The following is a 14,935-nucleotide window of genomic DNA, read 5'->3' as shown; positions in this document are numbered from 1 at the left end:
CGGATTTGAACCCAATCAAACATCTCTGGAGAGACCTGAAAATAGCTGTGCAGCAATGCCCCCATCCAACCTGACAGAGCTTGAGAGGATCTGCAGAGAAGAATGGGAGAAACTCCCCAAAAAGAGGTGTGCCAAGCTTGTAGCGTCATCCCCAAGAAGACTCAATGCTGTAATCACTGCCAAAGGTGCTTCAACAAAGTACTGACTAAAGGGTCTGAATATTTATGTAAATGATACATTTTTTGTTCATTTGCAGATATAAATTTAAACCTGTTTTTGATTTGTCATTATTGGGTATTGTGTGTAGATTGATGAGGGGAAAAAAATATTGAATCCATTTTAGAATAAGGCTGTAACATAACAAAATGTGAAAAAAAGTCTGAATGCTCTGTATATCTCTTATCTAGGTGGGTGAGGGCAGTGTGGAGTGCAATTGATATTGTGCCGTCTATGGATCTGTTGGGGTGGTATGCAAATTGGGGTGGGTTTAGGGTGTCTGGGATGTTGAAATTGATGTGTGTCATAACCAGTCTCTCAAAGCACTTCATGATTACAGATGTGAGTGCTTGGAGTTGTTGTGAACAGGAATGATGATGATCATCTTAAAACACATGGGGATGAAAAGATGTTGAAAATGACCATGAATATGCCCGCCAGCTGTTCTGCGCACGTTCTGAGAATCCACCCTGGAATACTGTCGGGCCCTGCGGCCTGGCGGGTGTTGACCTAATTGAAGACCTTACTCACGTCGGCCTCAGAGAGAGATCACCCTATCCTCTGGGTTGGTGGCTGCCCTCACACTCTGCACCATGTTGTTATTGTTATTGAGCTTCAATGCCATACAACTCTCCTTCCGTGGCCTCCAACTGCTCCTAAATACAAGTAAAACTAAATGCATGCTCTTTAACCGATCGCTGCCTGCACCTGCCCGCCTGTCCTGCATCACTACTCTGGACGGTTCTGACTTAGAATATGTGGACAACTACAAATACCTAGGTGTCTGGTTAGACTGTAAACTCTCCTTCCAGACTCACATCAAACATCTCCAATCCAAAGTTAAATCAAGAATTGGCTTCCTATTTCGCAACAAAGCATCCTTCACTCATGCTGCCAAACATACCCTCGTAAAACTGACCATCCTACCGATCCTCGACTTCGGCGATGTCATTTACAAAATAGCCTCCAATACCCTACTCAACAAACTGGATGCAGTCTATCACAGTGCCATCCGTTTTGTCACCAAAGCCCCATATACTACCCACCACTGCGACCTGTACGCTCTCGTTGGCTGGCCTTCGCTTCATAATCGTCGCCAAACCCACTGGCTCCAGGTCATCTACAAGACCCTGCTAAGCCCCCCCTTATCTCCGCTCACTGGTCACCATTGCAGCACCCACCTGTAGGTGCAGCAGGTATATCTACCTCCAGCAGGTATATCTCTCTGGTCACCCCCAAAGCCAATTCCTCCTTTGGCCGTCTCTCTTTCCAGTTCTCTGCTGCCAATGACTGGAACGAACTACAAAAATCTCTGAAACTGGAAACACTTATCTCCCTCACTAGCTTTAAGCACCAGCTGTCAGAGCAGCTCACAGATCACTGCACCTGTACATAGCCCATCTATAATTTAGCCCAAACAACTACCTCTTCCTCTACTGTATTTATTTATTTTATTTATTTTATTTTGCTCCTTTGCACCCCATTATCTCTATTTCTACTTTGCACTTTCTTCTACTACAAATCTACCATTCCAGTGTTTTACTTGCTATATTGTACTTACTTTGCCACCATGGACTTTTTTGCCTTTACCTCCCTTATCTCACCTCATTTGCTCACATTGTATATAGACTTATTTTTCTACTGTATTATTGACTGTATGTTTGTTTTACTCCATGTGTAACTCTGTGTTGTTGTATGTTGTCGAACTGCTTTGCTTTATCTTGGCCAGGTCGCAATTGTAAATGAGAACTTGTTCTCAACTTGCCTACCTGGTTAAATAAAGGTGAAATAAAAAAATAAAAAAATAAATTGTCGAAGCGTACATAAAATGCATTGAGTTCGTCTGGGAGACCCACAGAAGCAACAAGAGTCAACTCCCTAATCACGGGCACGTCAACAGATCTCAACAGATCTCCACAAAGTCAAAAATGGTGACCCGAACCAGCGACCTATCAGCTCCCAACCACCAGGCCACCAGCCCTCCAAGATCCCCCCACAGTTCCCAGAGAGATGCCCCTCAACCATCCAAGATCCCCCCACAGTTCCCCGAGAGATGCCCCTCAACCATCCAAGATCCCCCCCACAGTTCCCCGAGAGATGCCCCTCAACCATCCAAGATCCCCCCACAGTTCCCCGAGAGATGCCCCTCAACCATCCAAGATCCCCCCACAGTTCCCCGAGAGATGCCCCTCAACCATCCAAGATCCCCCCACAGTTGCCCGAGAGATGCCCCTCAACCATCCAAGATCCCCCCACAGTTCCCCGAGAGATGCCCCTCAACCATCCAAGATCCCCCCACAGTTCCCCGAGAGATGCCCCTCAACCATCCAAGATCCCCCCACAGTTCCCCGAGAGATGCCCCTCAACCATCCAAGATCCCCCCCCCCCCCCACAGTTCCCCGAGAGATGCCCCTCAACCATCCAATACCCCCCCGCCGAAATAATAATAATAAAATCAAATAATTCCATTCCCCCCAAGCCCCTGTGCTTGGGGGGAATGCACCAACAACCAACAAAATGAACAAAAGAGAAAAAAGACAAAGACAAAGGAAAACAGAAAATATCAATGCAAAAAACAAAAGACATCAAGGACAACAAAAATCATAACAGCAAGACCAACTATTCACATCGACGGGACAGTAGTGGAGAAGGTGAAAAGCTTCAAGTTCCTCTGGAGTACACATCACTGATAATCTGAAATGGTCCACCCACATAGACAGTGTGGTGAAGAAGGCACAACAGCGCCTCTTTAACCTCAGGAGGCTGAAGATATTCAGCCTGCACAAAGACCTGCACAAACTTTCACAGATGTACAATTGAGAGCATCCTGTTGGGCTGTATCACCGCCTGGTACGACAACTGCATCGCCCACAACCGCAGGGCTCTCCAGAGGGTGGTTCAGTCTGCCCAACACATCATCGGGGGCACATTGCCTGCCCTCCTGGACACCTACAGCACCCGATGTCACAGCAATGCCAAAGCCGATGCCAAAAAAGATCATCAAGGACATAATCCAACGGAGCCACGTCCTGTTCACCCCGCTTCCATCCAGAAGGTGAGGTCAGTACAGGTGCATTCAAAGCTGGGATAGATAGACTGAAAAACAGCTTCTATCGCAAGGCCATCAGACTGTTAAATAGCCATCACTAGCCGGCTACCACCCGATTACTCAACCCTGCACCTTACAGGCTGCTGCCCTATGTACATAGACATGGTATTCCTGGTCACTTTAAATGGAACATTAGTCACTTTAATAATGTTTACATACTGCTTTACTCATTTCATATGTATATACTGTATTCTACTGTGTTTTAGTCCATGTCACTCCGACATTGCTCACCCTCTTAGTTGGCATTTCTCCTTTGCCAAGATATTCCATCCACCTGACAGGTGGGGCATATCAGGAAGCGGATTTAACAGCATGTTCATTACACAGGTGTACCTTGTGCTGGGGACAATAAAAGGCCACTCTAAAATATGCGATTTTGTCACACAACACAATGCCACAGTTTTGAGGGAGCGTGCAATTGGCATGCTGACTGCAGGAATGTCCGTCAGAGCTGTTGCCAGAAAATGTCACCTGTCAGAGACCAGCCACCCAGACAGATGATAAAACTGTGGGTTTGCACAACCAAAGAATTTCTGCACAAACTGCTAATCTGTGTGCTCGTCGTCCTCACCAGGGTCTTGACCTGACTGCAGTTCGACTTCGTAACCAACTTCAGTGGGCAAATGCTCACCTTAGATGGCCTCTGGCACGCTGTCAAGTTTTGGCAGTATGTCCAACAAGCCTCACAACCACAGACCACGCGTAGGGCGTCGTGTGGGTGAGCGGTTTGCTGATGTGCTCATTGGAGGCAGTGGAGTTATGGTATGACAGCATAACCTACGGACAACGAAGACATTGCATTTTATCGATGGCAATTTGAATGCACAAAGATACCGTGACGTGATCCTGAGGCCCATTGTCGTTGTCATTGTCGTTGTCCTTAGGTCCACAAGACATGTCACTCATTGAGCATGTATGACAGACAGTATGTTCCAGTTCCCGCTAATATCCAGCAAATTCCCACCGCCATTGAAGAGGAGTGGGACAGCATTCCACAGGCCGCAGTCAACAGCCTGATCAACAATATGTGAAGGAGATGTGTTGCGCTGCATGAGGCAAATGGTGGTCACACCAGATACTAACTGGTTTTCTAGTATACAATGTCCAAGACATCTGGCAAACAATCAGAAACATGATGTTGCACAACTTTCTGATATTCTATTGACAAGGGCTAACCATACATTTTAGTTTACCTTTGCAAAATGTTTGAAGATGTTTTTCATTGCGTGCTCTAATGCAGGGTTTCCTCCAATAACCTCCAATAACTTTTGCAGTGTCAGGTATAAAAAGGCCCTGGGACTTTAGAACCCTCTATTGATGAGTAGTTACTACATGTTGTGGGTCATGTTCATTAATACTTCCCAACCCTCTCCTCGGGGACAACCAGATATTTCACAAATGTGTTGTAGCCCTGAACTGGCAGGCTTGATTCCATTAGTCAAGGACTTGGAGATAGTTGGCTATTGGAATCAGCTGTACCAGTTTGAGGTTACAACAAATATATGAAACATCAGGTGGTCCCAGAGGAGAGGGTTCCCCGAGGAGAGGGTTGGGAAGTATTATTGAACATGACCCACCTCAAGGGCCTTACTATTTATTGCAAAATCTCCAAACAACATGTAGTAACTACTCATCAATAGAGGGTTCTAAAGTCCCAGGGCCTTTTTATACCTGACACTGCAAAAGTTATTGGAGGTCCCTGAAAGAGATCCTTGAAGGGAATCGGAGGACTCTTAAAGCACTGGGGAATTGGAGGAGCCAAAATCATTGGGGAATCGGAGGAGCCTAAAGCATTGGGGAATCGGAGGAGCCTAAAGCATTGGGGAATCGGAGGAGCCTAAAGCATTGGGGAATCGGAGAAGCCTAAATCATTGGGGAATCGGAGAAGCCTAAATCATTGGGGAATCGGAGGAGCCCAAAGCATTGGGGAATCGGAGGAGCCCAAAGCATTGGGGAATCGGAGGAGCCCAAAGCATTGGGGAATCGGAGGAGCCTAAAGCATTGGGGAATCGGAGGAGCCTAAAGCATTGGGGAATCGGAGGAGCCTAAAGTATTGTGGAATCGGAGGAGCCTAAATCATTGGGGAATCAGAGAAGCCTAAAGCATTGCCAAAACAGTTAACCTCTCCACCCTGACCATCTGTGAGTCAGCATGTCGTGAGGGCTTTTCCTGACAGTTGGTTGGCTAGCATATTTATAGACCGCTCGATTAGGGCAGGAATTTGACGGTGCCACATTGAAAGTCACTGAGCTCTTCAGTAAGACCATTCTTCTGCCATTGTTTGTCTATGGAGATTACATTGCTGTGTGCTCGATTTTATACACCCGTCCACAACGGGTGTGGCTGAAATAGCCGAATCCACTAATTTGACAGTACCAGTCAAAAGTTTGGACACACCTACTCATTCAAGGGTTTTTCTTTGTCTTTACTATTTTATTAATCGTAGAATAACAGTGAAGACATCACAACTATGAAATAACACATACTGTATGGAATCATGTCGTAACCAAAAAAGTGTTAAACAAATCAGAATATATTTTATATTTGAGATTCTTCAAAGTAGCCACGCATTGCCTTAATGACAGCTTTGCACAATCTTGGCATTCTCTCAACCAGCTTCATGAGATAGTTACCTGGAATGCAGCAAGAGGGAAGTGGATTATGAATAGGTTGAAAGAGGAAGCATTAACTACTTGAGAAAGGAAGATTATCTAGAAAGTCACAGTCTGTGTGTCACATTGTTCTAGCTATTAGAAAGCTATTAGGGTGATTCCTCACCAAACTAGAACAAAAAAAACCCATGATTTTGGGGGATTATCACAACTGTCACGTCCTGACCATAGTACGTTGTTATTTTCTATGGTAGAGTAGGTCAGGGCGTGACAGGGGGTGTTTGTCTATGTTTTGTATTTCTATGTTCAGTTTCTAGTTTTGCATTTCTATGTTGGTGTTGTTTGGTATGATCTCCAATTAGAGGCAGCTAGTTGTCATTGTCTCTAATTGGAGGTCATATTTAAGCTGATGTTTGTCCCACCTTTTTTTGTGGGTGATTATATTTTGTGAGTAGTGTTTGTGCGTCACGGTTTGTTGTTTTGCCCTTCCGTTTATTTTTGTATTGCATAAAGTTTCACAGTCTAATAAATATGTGGAACGAAACACACGCTGCATTTTGGTCCAATCCTTTCGACAACCGTGTCAACAACATTTAATCCATAGAAGGGTCCTTTGGAAGAAGGATTGTTGACATATTTTTGACATTTGTATCTTAAAGCATAGTTGAGAAATAAATCAACATTTTTTACATTTAATGACCCTGTTAAAAATCTGGTATGTGGTTATCGAAAACGGCTGAACAGAACATGACGAGAGGCGGGGAGTGTTTTGTATAACTCCATACAGGTTAATTTGCTAAGTTTCATTGAAATTGTTGACATATTGGCTTAGATGTGATGGTAGAAAGATTTTGTATGTAACATTGAGCATTGATCAATGCCTTCGTAAGAAGCCGGTGGCCACCAGCTTCTTAATGTTTTGCTACACTGTGCCTAATGAACACAGCCCTGATTCTGAACCAACAAGTTGAGTACAACATTATTTAGATGATTGCGACATTAAAGTTGACTGTTATTATGACTGTTTAACATATTATAACTTTTTGCTTCAAGCCCCTGTTTGTGGTATAATTTGCAGGACAATGAAGCAGAGGTTCCTACTATAGAGATTAAGGCTACTACCAAAGCAGCAGTTAAACTGGACAACCTTCTATTCAACACTTATTCAACTCATTCACATGCAGACAGAAACACTTTCCAATTTCACTATGATTTTTAAATCAGTCTTCCAATTTGGCTACTGAATGTGAAGTGTTCCACTTCTAAACATTGATCATTGGTGGGTCCATCTGGTGGAATCTATATGGTCATATCGTCTGGCGCAAATGGCAACAGATCTTCCAATAAAGCAAAGCCAAATGACCTGAGATATATTGCTGTGGAAGCTGGATGTATTTCTGACACACCCGTTTCTGAACATGGACATATTGGGCATGTAAATGATCTGTGGCTTTAGTTTGCTTTGACTGCATGGGATCAAATTGGAGTTTCAAGAACAGCTCAGCAGATGTGGTTTGATACTATCTCTATGACGCAGGGCCATAAAGAAATCCCAAATGACTTTAGGCTGCCAGTTTTGGATCACGGCCATGTTTGGAGAAGGTCGCTGACGGGGTAATCATTGTGGAGTTGTTTGTCTAGAGATCTGTAAAATACAACAGCTCCCCATTTGATCCAAGTGTTTCTCCTTGTAAATGTATTAGATTAATATTACATTTAGCCCTCCATTGACTTCACACTGCATGCTGAAGGTGAAGACCTCATACCTATACTGTAGACCACAGAGAGATCTGATACAGGCCAGCACATTATTCTGACCTTATTAGTCAACCATGAGGTCCTCACATTGCTGACACCGTCATAGATTTACAGCAAGACATGTGATCTGGAAAATAAAATCTGAATTAACCGAGCCAAGCTTGGATGTTTTGTGGGTCCACATACCACATCCAGATATAGATTTGAGTGGCTTTGATATTTTAATGGCTTGAATCATGTAAAAAAAAAATGCTGATGTGAACCAAGGCTCTGGGGTGTCTCAGGCCTACTACTTTGCAGGTCGTTTTACAGAACAAAATGTATTGGATCAAGAGTTGCTATCTGATCCCCCCCCCAAAGCCCTGCTAAAATACAAATGTACAATAACACAGTTTACTCAACTGCTTAATGACATCTGACAGTTAATAACAGTATATCAGGGACCTGCAACTCCTGTTCTGGACAGCCCATCCACATGGGGTGTAGGCTTTTATTCCACCCCAGCACTAACACAATGGGTTCAGCTAAATCAAATGATTATAACCTTCCATTTAGCCCTTAATTACTTGAAATCAGGTTGGGATTCCTATGAGTTGGGAGCCATCAGCCAATGAAGAAGAATATAATTAACTACTCTAAAATGGAGATAGCCTCAATGGCACTGCCCATGCTGTCACAGACATTATAATGGCACAGATACAAATACGAGTCCTCTATCTATCTGTTATTAACACGTGTATCTGCCCTCTCATTGGCTAAAATGGTCCCACCTAATCTTGCCTCCTCCCACCTGCCTTTCATCTTTCAAGACATGTATTTCCATTGTTAGAGTGGTCACTCAAATGTCTTGTCAATATAATAAACAATCTTTGGCAAAAGGACTCCCAATTGCTCCTAATTACGCACCTATCCTCCAAATCTGTTACCACTCCCCAATCACCTCTCCTCTGCCTTTTTACACCCCTTACATTTCCATATAGAAGTGGTTCACTGCACTCAGTTAGGATAAATTTACCACTTGATTTCACTGCACCTCTAATAAAGTCCCAACACCAGTTGTACACACTTGATAAGTTTCCTTGATAAGTCACACGGCAAAAGGGTAGACTATTGGCCTAACCCACTAAATTACAAGCTATTGTCTCATGGGAAGTGGCTTGTCTAACGTTTTAAAATACAACGATACAGTGCTCACTGCATTGTGAGAAGACCATGGCTGTAAAGTCAGATGAGGTCTTTGTGGCCAAATGCACAGTTGTCTAGTTTGGTATGACAGCTGTACATATCCTGGAGGGTAACTTCTGCCCAGAGCAAGTTTGGAGCTTAGAGAAACATCTCCCTCAAATACAAAAACACAGATCATAGATCATGCAAGATCTTTGCACATTAAAATAAATGTCATAAACATTTAGTCTGCATGGTGCTAATGTTCTCTCCCCTACAAACATGGCGAGTAAATATCTTGTCTAATAACAGTGGTATCGGTGCCAGAATTAGGCTGCGTTGGCAGATATACCAAACAATAAACCTTGGCTGCAGTGAAGAGGAGAGCACAGTCCAAGAAATGAAAAGGCCTTAATGGGGTCCTTCCAGATGGTCAGAGCCCTGCTCAACTAGTGTATCCAGCAGCTCCCCCCTATGGGGCTTCTTTAAGGTTATCCAAGCAATAACAATAACCCTAGAGAGGTAACAAATACATACAGTGCATCCGGAAAGCATTCAGACCCCTTGACTTTTTCCACATTTTGTTACATTACAGCCTTATTCTGAAATGGATAAAATACTTTTTTTGCCTCATCAATCTACACACAATACCCCATAATGACAAAGTCAAAACAGGTTTTTATCATTTGTTCCACATTTATTAAAACTTCTAAAACAGAAATACCTTAGATAAGTATTCAGACCCACTGCTATGAGACTCGATATTGAGCTCAGGTGCATCCTGTTTCCATTGATGATCCTTGAGATGTTTCTACAACTTGATTGGAGTCCACCTGTGGTAAATTCAATTGATTGGACATGATTTGGAAAGGCACACGCCTGTCTATATAAATCAAATCAAATCAAATGTATTTGTCACATACACATGGTTAGCAGGTGTTAATGCAAGTGTAGTGAAATGCTTGTGATTCTAGTTCCGACCATGCAGTAATATCGAACAAGTAATCTACCAATTCCACAACAACTACCTTGTACCCACAAGTGTAAAGGAATGAATAAGAATATGTACATACAAATATATAAATGAGTGATGGCCGAATGGCATAGGCAAGATGTAATAGATGGTATGGAGTACAGTATATACATGTGTGATGAGTATTGTAAGGTATGAAAACATATAAAGCAGCATTGTTTAAGGTGGCTAGTGATACATTACATCAGGATGGCAGATGCAGTAGATAGTATAGAGTACAGTATATACATATGAGATGAGTAATGTAGGTTATTAAAACATTAAATAAAGTGGCATTGTTTAAAGTGGCTAGTGATACATCTAATTACATCAAGATGGCAAGATGCAGTAGATGGTATGGCGTACAGTATATACATATGAGATGAATAATGTAGGTTATGTAAACATTATCTGATATAAATAATATAAAGTGGCAAGTGATAAATTGATTACATCAATTTTCCCATTATTAAAGTGGCTTGAGTCAGTATGTTGGCAGCAGCCACTCAATGTTAGTGATGGCTGTTTAACAGTCTGATGGCCTTGAGATAGAAGTTGTTTTACAGTCTCTCGGTTCCAGCTTTGATGCACCTGTACTGACCTCGCCTTCTGGATGTTAGCGGGGTAAACAGGAAGTGTGGTTGCTGTCCTTGATGATCTTTTTGGCCTTCCTGTGACATCGGGTGGTGTAGGTGTCCTGGAGGGCAGGTAGTTTGCACGGTGATGTGTTGTGCAGACCTCACAACCCTCTGGAGAGCCTTCCGGTTATGGGCAGAGCAGCTGCCGTACCAGGCGGTGATACAGCCTGACAGGATGCTCTCGATTGTGCATCTGTAAAAGTTTGTGAGTGATTTAGGTGACAAGCCGAATTTCTTCAGCCTCCTGAGGTTGGCTGAACGGCATAGGTGTGGGTGGGTGGGCCATTTCAGTTTGTCCATGATGTGTACGCTGAGGAACTTAAAACTCTCCACCCTCTCCACTACTGTCCCGTCAATGTAGATAGGGGGCTGCTCCCTCTGCTGTTTCCTGAAGTCCACGATCATCTCTTTTGTTTTGTTGACATTGAGTGCGAGGTTATTTTCCTGACACCACACACCGAGGGCCCTCACCTCCTCCCTGTAGGCCGTCTCGTCGTTGTTGGTAATCAAACCTACCACTGTAGTGTCATCTGCAATCTTGATGATTGAGTTGGATGCGTGCATGGCCACGCAGTCGTGGGTGAACAGGGGGTACAGGAGAGGGCTGAGAACGCACCCTTGTGGGGACCCAGTGTTGAGGATCAGCGGGGTGGAGATGTTGTTACCTACCCTCACCACCTGGGGGCGGCCCGTCAGGAAGTCCAGGACCCAGTTACCCAGGGCGGGGTCGAGACCCAGGGTCTCAAGCTTAATGACGAGTTTGGAGGGTACTATGGTGTTAAATGCTGAGCTGTAATCAATGAACAGCATTCTAACATAGGTATTCCTCTTGTCCAGGTGGGTTAGGGCAGTGTGCAGTGTGATGGCGATTGCATCGTCTGTGGACCTATTGGGTCGGTAAGCAAATTGGAGTGGGTCTAGGGTGTCAGGTAGGGTGGAGGTGATATGGTCCTTGACTAGTCTCTCAAAGCACTTCATGATGACGGAAGTGAGTGCTACGGGGCGGTAGTCATTTAGCTCAGTTACCTTAGCTTTCTTGGGAACAGGAACAATGGTGGCCCTCTTGAAGCATGTGGGAACAGCAGACTGGGATAAGGGTTGATTGAATATGTCTCATAACACACCAGCCAGCTGGTCTGCGCATGCTCTGAGGACGCGGCCGGGGATGCCGTCTGGGCCTGCAGCCTTGCGAGGGTTAACACGTTTAAATGTTTTACTCACGTTGGCTGCAGTGAAGGAGAGCCCGCAGGTTTTGGTAGCGGGCCGTGTTAGTGGCACTGTATTGTCCTCAAAGCGAGCAAAAAAGTTGTTTAGTCTGTCTGGGAGCAAGGCATCGTGATCCGCGACAGGGCTGATTTTTCTTTTGTAGTCCATGATTGACTGTAGACCCTGCCATATACCTCTCGTGTCTGAGCCGTTGAATTTCGGCTCCACTTTGTCTCTGTACTGACGCTTAGCTTGTTTGATTGCCTTGCGGAGGGAATAGCTACACTGTTTGTATTTGGTCGTGCTTCCGGTCACTTTGCCCTGATTAGAAGCAGTGGTTCGCGCGTTCAGTTTTGCGCGAATGCTGCAATCAATCCACGGTTTCTGGTTGGGGAATGTTTTAATAGATGCTGTTGGTACGACATCACCGATGCACTTGTTAATGAACTCGCACACCGAGTCAGCGTACTCGTCAATGTTGTTGTTCGCAGCAATGAGGAACATATCCCAGTCCACGTGATCGAAGCAATCGTGAAGCGTGGAATCCGATTGGTCGGACCAGCGTTGAACAGACCTGAGGGCGGGAGCTTCCTGTTTTAGCTTCTGTCTATAGGCTGGGAGCAACAAAATGGAGTCGTGGACAGCTTTTCCGAAGGGAGGGCGGGGGACGGCCTTATATGCGTTGCGGAAGTTAGAATAACAGTGGTCTAGGGTTTTGCCCGCCCTGGTAGCACAACCGATATGCTGATAGAATTTGGGGAGCCTTGTTTTCAGATTAGCCTTGTTAAAATCCCCGGCTACAATAAATGCAGCCTCAGGATATGTGGTTTCCAGTTTACATAGAGTCCAATGAAGTTCTTTCAGGGCCGTCGATGTGTCTGCTTGGGGGGGATATACACGGCTGTGATTATAATCGAAGAGAATTCACTTGGTAGATAATGCGATCGGCATTTGATAGTGAGGAATTCTAAGTCAGGTGAACAAAATGACTTGAGTTCCTGTATGTTGTTATGATCACACCACGTCTCGTTAATCATAAGGCATACACCCCCACCCTTCTTCTTACCAGAGAGATGCTTGTTTCTGTCGGCGCGATGCGTGAAGAAACCAGGTGGCTGTACCGACTCAGATAGCGTGTCTCGAGTGAGCCATGTTTCCGTGAAACAAAGAACGTTACAGTCTCGGATGTCTCTCTGGAATGCTACCCTTGCTCGGATTTCGTCTACCTTGTTGTCAAGAGACTGGACATTGGCAAGTAGTATGCGCGGGAGCGGTGCGCGATGTGCCTGTCTAAGGAGCCTGACCAGAAGACCACTCCGTCTGCCCCTTCTTCTACGACGTAGTTGTTTTTGGTCGCCTGCTGGGATCCGATCCATTGTCCTGGGTGGTCGTAATGTTGGTGAGTTGACGTTGCTCTTATATCCAATAGTTCCTCCCGACTGTATGTAGTTTAAACCTAAGATTACCTGGGGTAACAATGTAAGAAATAACACATAAAAAAGCAAATACTGCATAGTTTCCTAGGAACGCGAAGCAAGGTGGCCATCTTTGTCGGCGCCGGGAGGTCCCACTGTTGACTGTGCATGTCAGTGCAAATACCAAGCCATGAGGTCGAAGGAATTGTCTATAGATCTCCGAGACAGGATTGTATTGTGGCACAGATCTGGGGAAGGGTACCAAAAAGGTACCCAAGAACACAGTGGCCTCTATCGTTCTTAAATGGAAGAAATTTGGAACCACCAAGACTCTACCTAGAGCTGGTCGCCAGGCCAAACTGAGTAATCGGGGGAGAAGGTCCTTGGTCAGGGAGGTAACCAAGAACCCAATGGTCACTGACAGATCTCCAGAGTTCCTCTGTGGAACCTTCCAGAAATACAACAATCTGTGCAGCACTCCACCAATCAGGCCTTTATGGTTGAGTGGCCAGACAGAAGCCTCTCCTCAGTAAAATGCACATGACAGCCCGCTTGGAGTTTGCCAAAAGGCACCAAAAGGACTCTCAGACCATGAGAAACAAGATTCTCTGGTCTGATGAAACCAATATTGAATCCTTTTCCATGAATGCCAAGCTTCACGTCTGGAGGAATACTGGCACCATCCATGTTTTTCAGCGGCAGGGACTGGGAGACTAGTCAGGATCGAGGGAAAGATCAACGGAGCAAAGTACAGAGAGATACTTGATGAAAACCTGCTCCAGAGTGCTCAGGACCTCAGACTGGGGTGAAGGTTCACCTTCCAACAGGACAATGACCCTAAGTACACAGCCAAGACAATGGAGGAGTGGCTTCGGGACAAGTCTCTGAATGTCCTTGAGTGGCCAAGCCAGAGCCTGGACTTGGACCCAATCTAACATCTCTGGAGAGACCTGAAAATAGCTGTACAGTGACGCTCCCCATCCAACCTGACAGAGCTTGAGAGGATCTGAAGAGAAAAATGGGAGAAACTCCCCAAATACAGGTGTGCCACGCTTGTAGCGTCATACCCAAGAAGACTCGAGGCTGTAATCGCTGCCAAAGGTGCTTCAACCAAGTACCGAGTAAAAGGTCTGAATACTTATGTAAATGTGATATTTCAGTTTTATATTTTTAATACAATTTTTTGCTTTGTCATTATGAGGTATTGTGTGTAGATTGATGAGAGGGGGAAAAATAATGTCATCAATTTGAGAATAAGGCCGTAACGTAGCAAAATGTGGAAAAAGTCAAGTGGTCTGAATATATTCTGAATGCACTGTAAATACATACAAGAATACAAATAAATGAAATGGATGGCTTTACACCCATTCTGACATAAAGAGAAGAGTCAGGTGTGAAAGACAGAGACCTTGTCACGCCCTGACCTTAGAGAGATGTTTTATTCCTCTATTTGTTAGGTCAGGGTGTGATGTGGGGTGGGCATTCTATGTTGTATATTTCTTTGTTTTGACCGAGTAGGGTTCCCAATCAGAGGCAGCTGTATATTGTTGTCTCTGATTGGGAATCATACTTAGGCAGCCTTTTTCCACCTGTGTTTTGTGGGTAGTTATTTTCTGTTTAGCTTATGTGCCTGACGGAACTGTGCATTTTCGTTTTTCCTTTTGTTATTTTGTTTGAGTGTTTCTTGAAAATAAATATCATGAACACTTACCACGCTGCGTTTTGGTCCACTTCTTCTTCAACTACAAACAACGACCGTTACAGACCTACACAATCTATACATACATGCACTTTGCTATATGTTC

The sequence above is a fragment of the Salmo trutta genome, chromosome 14 (genome assembly GCF_901001165.1).
Source record: "Salmo trutta chromosome 14, fSalTru1.1, whole genome shotgun sequence".
Lineage (NCBI taxonomy): Eukaryota > Metazoa > Chordata > Actinopteri > Salmoniformes > Salmonidae > Salmo > Salmo trutta.
The sequence above is the reverse complement of the archived record's forward strand: the minus strand, read 5'-3'. Positions refer to the sequence as shown.